General features: G+C 45.8%; 1 pseudogene; it reads left to right on the forward strand.

The window, feature by feature from the left end:
• The first annotated feature begins 4,679 nt into the window (after positions 1-4,679).
• LOC121820022 (ras-related C3 botulinum toxin substrate 1-like) lies at positions 4,680-5,702 on the forward strand (annotated as a pseudogene).
• The last annotated feature ends 1,167 nt before the right edge of the window (positions 5,703-6,869 follow it).

Consider the following 6,869-nt stretch of genomic DNA (forward strand, 5'->3'; position numbering starts at 1 on the left):
GAACTCAGAAAGGGTTGTTAGCCTAGATAATTTCCCCAGAGCCACTGATCCCTTCTGCGGAGCATGATAGACCCTATTTCATAAAGAAGACATGAATGGCTGTAATCAGATACAATGTTTGTGACGCTGAACAAAATGAGCAAAGGAAAAAAATATGCAGCCAGGCTATAATTATGGGTGTAATATTTCAGCCCATTAGCAAAAAATATCTCAGAAACCTGCTGCCCCGCCTTCTCAGCTAAAAAATTGGATGCTAAGCTGGTGAAGGCAAACAGAGAGAGCAGAGCACTGAAGCAGAGGCCTAATTAATTGCATATACAGTGGTTTTTTTTTTTTTTGGCTGGCAGTGGCTTCTGACAATTCTGGGCCTTTTGCTGCATCAAGTAAAAAAAGATTGTTTTTCCTAGCAGGGCTGCTCTGAGGACTTCTAGACACTGGTCCCTCTTCCTCAACCCTGCCCAATACTAGTCAAGGACATGTGTGTGTGTGTGTGTGTGTGTGTGTGTGTGTGTGAAGTTGCTTCAGTCACTTCTGACTGTGCGACCCTAAGGGCTGTGGCCTGCCAGGCTCCTCTATCCATGAGAGTTCTCCAGGCAAGAGTACTGGAATGGATTGCATGCCTTCCTCCAGGGGATCTTCCTGACCCAGGAATCAAACCTGCGTCTCTTATGTTTCTGCAGGGGCAGGCAGGTTCTTTACCACTAGCACCACCTGGGAAGCCCAGTCAAGGACATGCCACTTACCAAACACTTGGCAAATTTAGGAGTTTTGGTGTAATAATAACTATACTTGGTTGCTTGCTCTGTACGAGGTACAGTGATAAAGCTTTACAAAATCTCATTTTTCCCTGTGGGAGCAAGGTAAAGTGATGCATATTGTTGATGGACTTCAGGTCCCTTGCCAACAGCACCTGTGACTATCTTTGGGTGCCTACTTGTGAGCCACTGAAGTCATCTTGGCCGAGTACAGAGAGCTCCTAAACCCTGGGGGCCAGGTGTTGGATTGTGGCCCAGTCCCCTCAGCTTGCATATCCTCTATGGAACTTTGTAGGAACTCTCCACCCTGCCTGCCTCCCTCCCTCCGCATCCTGATCCCCTACTCCCTGAGGTCTTCCCTGGAGTTGTTTCTTTATAAATCACTTGCACATTATTCCTTAGCTCCCACTATGCTTCTGGGGAGTCAGCCTCAGACAGGGAGGATTAATTACCACTCTTTTTCCAGAAAGGAAACTGAAAGTTTCAGAAAGTTCAGAGGGGATTGTAACCCAACTCAGGGAACTCAGTAAGAAATGGGGGGCTGGGGTTTGACTCCTTGATTTCTGATCCCATTTGGCCTCCACGTGTAAACACGGCACGTGCCCCCACACCCTAGTCCCTCGTCCCTAGGATCTGTATGCGATTGGGGCAGGTTGATGGGTCAGCAGCCGCCGTCCTAGGTTCTGGAAATGGACAATGTCTGGGTAAATCTGATAATTAGATCCATGCCTTTGTTCCTGGGCCTCTCTAATTACCTGCTTTTTACCTCAGGCTCACCAAACTCTGCAGGAGTCCTGTGTATGCATGTATTCATTTAGTCATTTATTTACTCTTGCAGTCACCTACCCATCTAACCTCATCCATTCGGCTAACCCCGCCCATTCATTTAACACCTACCATCTACCCATCCATCTGTCATCCCATCTGTCCATTCATCCATCCACTCTCTCATCCATCCATGTATTCACCTATCCATTCACAGCCCCCAGTAACATTCTAGCAGGGGACATGGTTTTATTCAGAAGTCAATTGCCATACCTTGGGATCTGTGCCCCATGGGAGAATGTATAGGATACTAGGGGCTCATAGGAGGGATACCTGATCCAGCCAAACTTCCCAAGGCACCTGAACTGGGATCTGGCAGGTAAATAGTGAAGAGAAGAGAGGAATAGGTAGATTGTCCCAGACGGAGAGGAGAGCAGGTATGACACAATCCAATGGCCAGAGGTGAGTGAGCGTGTGAAAGGTTCTAAGGAATGAAGCACATTCATCTAGCTGGTCTTATGTGAGGGGAGGAGGTGAGAGATGAGGCTCGAGTAGCTGGCTGGGGCCAGTTGTGCAGGACATTGCTTTTGAGTGAAGGAGAGGATTGGGAGTGAAGAGCGGTGGGTGCCTCCAAAGAGTCTGGGGTGGGGTTGGTTTAGTCACTAAGTCCTGTCCGACTCTTGTGACCCCATGGACTGTAGCCCGCCGGGCTCCTCTGTCCATGGGATTCTCCAGGCAAGAATACTGGAGCGGGTTGCCATTTCCTTCTCCAGGGGATCTTCCCGACCCAGGAACGGAGTCTGGGTCTCCCGCATTGCAGGCAGACTCTTCATCAGCTGAGACACAAGGGAAGCAGTAGGGGAATATCAGGAGCAGGTCGGTATGTTTCAGAAGGCCACTCTGAGAAGAAGGGATGGGAGGAAGGGGCCAGCAGTGGGACTGTGGTTGGGGAGGGGGTACCACTTGCCAGGGTGGCAGTGCCGCGTGATGCTGATGGAGACAGGGGCTGCTGCTGTTGCAGGGGGAAGGAGAGAAGTGAAGTTTTGCGCCAAGAGGAGAGAGAATTAGAAGTGGGTGGGATTTGGTGATTGATTGGGCATGGGAGGCAGGGAGAGAGAAAGTGAAGGGTGATTGCCTTTTTCCGGCCTGTGTGGTGGGGTGAGCGGAAGTGGAACTAACCAAGTCCCAGAGGGAAAGCAGGTGGGTAATGCAGGAGACCTGGGTTTGTTTGCTGGGTCAGGAAGATCCCCTGGAGAAGAGAATGGCTACCTGTTCCAGTATTCTTGCCTGGAGAATCCCATGGACAGGGGAGCCTGGCAGACTACAGTCCATGGGGTCATAAAGAGTCAGGCACAACTGGGTGATTAAGCACAGGACATGAGGCTGGAGGTCTGGTGCTTAGTTTGGGGCAGGTTGTGTCCGAGCAGCCCCTGGGGCTTTCAAGTAGGGTTGTTCAGAAGATAATTTGATATCTAGGCCTGAAGCCCCAGACAGAGACAGGCACTGAGAGCAGAGAGGTAGGTAAGGGACTTGCCTGGTGACACATTGGATAGGATGCCCTCCTCGGTCAGTTCCATATGCCCCATGGTAAACAAAAAGATGTAAGTGTGACCACCACCCCTCGGAGTAGATGGGAAGGGCCAGGGGGGTGTGCGGACTGAGAAGGAGTGAGCCCGCTGTCTTCTGCCAGATACCTCAACGCTGACTGCCTCCCTGAGCAGTGGGCATCTCCCTTCTGGACTCCACTCCACACATGGACCGCCTTCCTAGGCTCGCTCCACTCTCCAACAAGCACTGGGTGCCTGGTCTCTGTGCATCAGAGCTTCCTCCCGTTGGCCCCTTTCCCCAGAGCCCACTGGGCGGCAGTTACGTGGGTCAAGTCTGGATGCGTTTCTCTGCTTACCATGGGACGGCCTCTCCTTCGGGAGGGTTCTTTTGCATGAAGGAAGAAAGAGATATTGTTCTTCCCTGTGTGGCTGCTCACCAGAGCTGGAGGGGAGTAAGCATGCTTGTGTACTTGGAAGCTCAGGGGTCGACCTCTCTCCACCACTGCTTTTTAGAAATGTCTTTAATTATTCAACGACTATGGGCACACTGTAAAAGAGATATATAGCTCAGAACAGAAACAAATAAATATGATAGACTTCCTGCCCCTCATCCTGCTAGTGTTTTTACTTCACACTCTAGTGACAATTATCTTTCCAGATTTCACACTACACACACACACACACACACACATACTATGTCATGCTCATCAATTGGTTTTTTGGGTTTATAAAAATGTACTAGACATATTTCTACATCAAAATGTATATAGCTCAACTTTCCACTTTTCCTTTTTCCTATAAAAATCATACAAGTTTATGGTAGAAGATGTGGAAATTCAGAAAAATATATAAAAAAAAGAAAACCCAAATCTGCCAGCATCCTAAAATCTCATTACCCAAAGATAATGATTAACATTGAGGAAAACACATAAAATTTACTTTCACTGGACAATATTAGAAGAAGAAACTAATGTTAGAAAGCACTATGGAACTTCAAGTAGATTTCTCTTCAAAATAAGAGACATTAATCCTTACACATTTCTAAACTTTAAGTTAAATTGAGAAGTTTAAGCTGTAATGTTTTATTTTAATGATATGATTTCTAGTTTCTTAATGATTGCTAGTTTAGGAAGAAAATAAAGATTTCTCTGGTAAAAATCAAAAGGTACAACTGCTTTCTAAACAAACAGACTAAACTCATCTATCTATGCATATATTTTTAAATTAAAAATAATTTTTTTAAGGAGGCCTACTGTTAGGATAACTTGTCAAGATAAATTATTGACATATTCAATCACTTTCAAAAAGAACAAACACATCAGGAGGAAATAATTATCACTTACTCTTGATACAAAACCACACAGATGATGTGTGAGCCCCAGGCATTCAACAGATACCAGCCTCTTCCCACAGTACCTGACCAATGGCAGCTTGGCTCTGTGGAATGAGAAAGCACAATTTCCTACACTTCTTTAAAGGCTCAGAATCATGCCACAATTTAGATCACATTTTATCTGGGGTGTGACTTTCATGTACAGTTCATTGCCTTTCCCAGAGTCACTAATTACCTTTCTTATCCTTGTTGCTCAGAAGTGCTGCACGCCTTAATTCCATGACGGTACTCAGCATCCTAGCGTATTCCTCATAGGATTGGCTAATACTGTTTTCTTTGAGGTTGTTCTTCACAGACTCTTCTGATGTCTCGTTCTGATTGGAGCTAATTGCTCATTAGGCCAGCTTCACAGCTGTCCTACTGGTATTTCTTTTCGTTGTTCTCCTGGATTAGTTCTATGACTTCTGGAGTCTGTTGTCTTCTTTCTTGGGTTCTGTTTTCATTTTTCTGGGGTACATCCTCAAGGCATTTTTTCAGAAAATGTGGAGTCCCACTCCAGAGCCTGGGAACAGCAGAACCGTAGAGGGGTGGGGAAGATAGATGTGAGTGGAGAGGCTACTTCCTGTTTCTCTGCAGTTTTCCCCGGGTTTGGGTGGTGGCCCAAACCACCAGCTTTCAGTCGGGGGAGGGAAGACGAGGTGGTGTGGACCACGGTCCCAGGCACCCTGTCCTCCACCACCCTCCACCTCATGGTGAGCTTGCTGCTTCTCGCCGCAGTGTATCTGCCGCTGGGCTCAGTGAGCGGTCCAGGGGCCGGCCGTCAGGTGCGTGGTGGTGGGAGAGCTAGCTACAGGGAAAACTTGCCTACTGATCAGTTATGCAAGCAATGCATTTCTTGAAGACTATATCCCCACTGTCATTCTGCTAATGTCATGGTAGATGGAAAATCAGTGAATCTGGCCGTATGGGATATAGCTGGTCGAGAAGATTTTGATAGATTATGTCCCCTGTCCTATCTACAAACAGGTATTTTCTTCGTTTGCTTTTTTCTTGTAACATCTGCATCACTGGAAAATGTTCGTGCGAAGTGTTACCTTGAAGTGTGATATCATTGTCCCCAAACTGCTATCATCCTGATGGGGCTAAACGTGATGGTAGAAATGATAAAGCCAATGACTGAGAAACAGAGGAGAACAAGCTGATTGTTGTCACCTACCTGCAGGGTTTAGCTATGGCGAAAGAGATCCGGGCTGTGTAATACCTGGAGTGCTTGGCACTCAAGACAATGTTTTTGCTTGTTAGTTTATAATAATGTTCAAAATTTAATTAATTTATTTTAATTGGAGGATGATTGCTTTACAATATTCTTTTGATTTCTGCCATACATCAACATGACTCAGCCAAGGTATACATATGTTCCCTCCCTCCCACCTCGCATCCCATCTTACCCCTCTAGGTTGTCACAGAGCACCAAATTTGAGCTCCCTGCATCATACAGCAAGTTTCACTGGCTATTTGTTTTACATATGGTAATGTTTATGTTTCAACGCTGCTCTCTCAATTTGTCCTGCTCTCTCCTTCCCCTGCCCTGTGTCCACAAGTCGGTTCTCTCTGTCTGCATCTCCACTGCTGCCCTGCAGAGAGGTTCATCAGTCCACAACATCTTTCTGTATTCCATATATGTGTTAATATATGCTATTTGTGTTTCTCTTTCTGACTTACTTCATTCTGCATAATAGGCTCTAGGTTCTTCCATCTCATTATAATTGAATCAAATGCATTCCTTTTTCATGGCTAATATTCCATGGTGTATATGTCCCACAACTTCTTTATCCATTCATCTGTCAGCGGACATCTGGGTTGCTTCCATGCCCTAGCTATTGTAAATAGTGCTGTGATGAAGAGTGGGGTGCATGTGTCTTTTCATTTATGGTTTTTCTCAGAGTATGTGCCCAATAATGGGATTCCGAGCCATATGGTAGTTTTATTCCTAATTTTTTAAGGAAACTCTATATTGTTCTTCATAGTAGCTGTATCAATTTGCATTCCCACCAACAGAGCAAGAGGGTTTCCTTTTCTGGCATTTATTGTTTATAGATTTTTTGATGATGGCCATTCTGACAGGTGTGAGGTGATACCTCATTATAGTTTTGATTTGCATTTTTCTAATAGTTATATTGAGCATCTTTTCGTGTGTTTATTAGCCATCTGTATGGTCAGAGAAGCCTGGAGTGCTATAGTCCGTGGGGTCACAAAAAGTCAGACACAGCTTGGCTACTGAACAACAACAAGATATTGTTTGATGAAGTTACCTGAGACATCCTCTGGCCCACCTCCCTTTGAGAAGAGGAAGAGAAAATGCCTGCTGTAAATATCCAGACCCTCTCCTGCTCTGTCCCAGCCCCTGGAAACCTTTATAAACTTTGCTCAAACCATGGAGCCTTTGCACTGAATATCAAATTTGTGTTA

This window comes from Ovis aries, chromosome 7 (genome assembly GCF_016772045.2).
Source record: "Ovis aries strain OAR_USU_Benz2616 breed Rambouillet chromosome 7, ARS-UI_Ramb_v3.0, whole genome shotgun sequence".
In the NCBI taxonomy this organism is placed as follows: Eukaryota; Metazoa; Chordata; class Mammalia; order Artiodactyla; family Bovidae; genus Ovis; species Ovis aries.